At 43.6% G+C, this 2,306-nt stretch overlaps 1 non-coding gene across 1 annotated transcript; it reads right to left on the bottom strand.

Annotated features, from left to right (window-relative positions):
• Window positions 1-472: 472 nt before the first annotated feature.
• LOC112781261 (small nucleolar RNA R71) lies at window positions 473-579 on the bottom strand. The gene has a single exon (XR_003192047.1). It is a non-coding gene; the product is annotated as a small nucleolar RNA R71 (small nucleolar RNA).
• Between the last annotated feature and the right edge of the window lie 1,727 nt (window positions 580-2,306).

The following is a 2,306-nucleotide window of genomic DNA, read 5'->3' on the forward strand; positions in this document are numbered from 1 at the left end:
GGAATACTTTGAACCAAACATGGAAGAAAACATGGAAAACCATCATGAAGAACAGACTCACAACCATGGCAGAGGAGGTCGAGCAAATCATGCTGGGGAGGATAGAAGAGTTTTAGGCTCTTACATCAATCCAAACCCAGGAAATTGTGGAAGTAGCATTCAAAAGCCAACCATCCATGCCAACAATTTTGAACTAAAACCACAGCTCATCACCCTTGTTTAGAATAACTGTTCGTTCGGAGGGAGTGTCCAAGAAGACCCCAATCAACATTTAACCACCTTCCTGAGAATATGTGACACTGTGAAGTCTAATGGTGTTCATCCTGACGCCTATAGACTGCTCTTATTTCCATTCTCACTCAAGGATAAGGCAGCCAAGTGGCTGGAGTCTTTCCCAAAGGAGAGCTTGACAACCTGGGAGGATGTGGTGAACAAATTCTTAGCAAGATTTTACCCTCCTCAACGAATCAATAGGCTGAGAGCTGAGGTCCAAACTTTCAGGCAACAAGATGGTGAGACTCTTTATGAAGCATGGGAGAGGTTTAAGGACCTAACAAGGAGGTGCCCACTAGATATGTTCAACGAATGGGTGCAGCTGCACATTTTCTATGAAGGCCTGTCATATGAATCAAAGAAGGCAGTAGACCATTCATCTGGAGGATCTTTGAAGAAGAAGAAGACCATTGAGGAAGCCATAGATGTCATTGAAACTGTAGTAGAGAATGACTACTTCTATGCTTCTGAAAGAGGGAACACGAGAGGGGTGATGGAGCTATAATGTAGATGCTCTGCTGGCCCAAAACAAGCTCATTACCCAGCAGCTGGCTGACCTCACCAAGAAGATGGAGAGGAACCAAGTAGCAGCAATCTCCACTTCATCAACAACCCAAGAAGGAGTGAATGAAGAAGCAGAGGGAAGTCAGGAGCAAGTCAACTACATTGGGAATTCACCTAGGCAAAACCATGATCCATACTCCAAGACCTACAACCCTGGATGGAGGAATCACCCAAACTTTGGGTGGGGAAATCAATAAGACCAAAGCCTTGATCAAAGACGCCCAAATCCCAACAATGCAAGCCACCAACATTTCACATCTAGACCATATCAACACCCCAATAACAACACCTCTCCACATCCACATCAAAACCAAAATAACTTACCTCATCCTTCCACCTTTAATCACGATCTACAATCATTTGATGAAAGACTCTCAAGGATCGAGAATCTACTTGAAGGCATAGGCAAGGAGATTCAAGACAACAAGGTGTTTAAGAAGGAAGTGCGAGCCAGTTTCAAGAACCAGGGAGACACAATCAAGAGGTTGGAATCTCAAGTGGGATATCTCTCTGAGCAAATTCCCAAACCCACAGATGGATTCCCAAGTGACACTGAGAAGAATCCGAGAGGTGAAACAAAGAAAGTAAGATGGGAAGATTGCAAGATGGTCACTATAAGTGATAAGGAGACTGAGGACAAGCCAAGCAAGATGTCAGAACAACCTGAAGATACCTTAGTAGAGAAGAAGGAAAAAGATCATCAAGAACCAGAAATCTCACAACAGGAGCTGCTGAGACTCTATGCACCTTTTCCCCAACTACTCAATGGTGCTGTGGAGAAGAGGATATACTCAAGGTTTCTAGATTTGTTGGCATCTCTGCATGTCAACATACCATTCATCAAGACTATTCAACAAATGCCTGCATACATCAAGTATATGAAGGAGCTGCTTCCAGGAAAAGCTCACTCAAGGGAGGCCAAACTATAGTGATGAACAAGGAGTGCAGTGCCCTCATTCAACCACAGTTGCCTACGAAAAGAAAAGATGCAGGGAGTTTTCATGTCCCCTGTGCCATAGGAGAAACAATGTTTGATAAAGCACTCTGCGATTTGGGAGCAAGCATCAACTTAATGCCCTTATCCCTGGAGAAGAGGCTGATGATCAATGAGATAATGCCCACAGATGTAGTCATAAGGCTGACAAACAAAACTCAAAAACAAGCAATATGAGTGGTGGAAAATGTATTGGTAAAGGTTGGAAAGTACTTTCTTCCCACAGACTTTCTCATCTTGGACATGGAAGAGAGTCACACTCACCCAATCATATTGGGAAGATGATTCCTAGCTACAGCCAGAGCACTCATAGATGTGGAGCGAGGGGAGCTAATATTGAGGATCCATGATGAACGACTCAGCTTTAATGTCTTCAAACTCTCACAAGAATCAGACCAAGCGAATAAAGAACCAATCAAAGATCATAATGAGATGCTAACAAAGGAAGCAAGCACTAATCCACAACCAGCCCATC

Source organism: Arachis hypogaea, chromosome 19, assembly GCF_003086295.3.
Source record: "Arachis hypogaea cultivar Tifrunner chromosome 19, arahy.Tifrunner.gnm2.J5K5, whole genome shotgun sequence".
Taxonomy (NCBI): domain Eukaryota; kingdom Viridiplantae; phylum Streptophyta; class Magnoliopsida; order Fabales; family Fabaceae; genus Arachis; species Arachis hypogaea.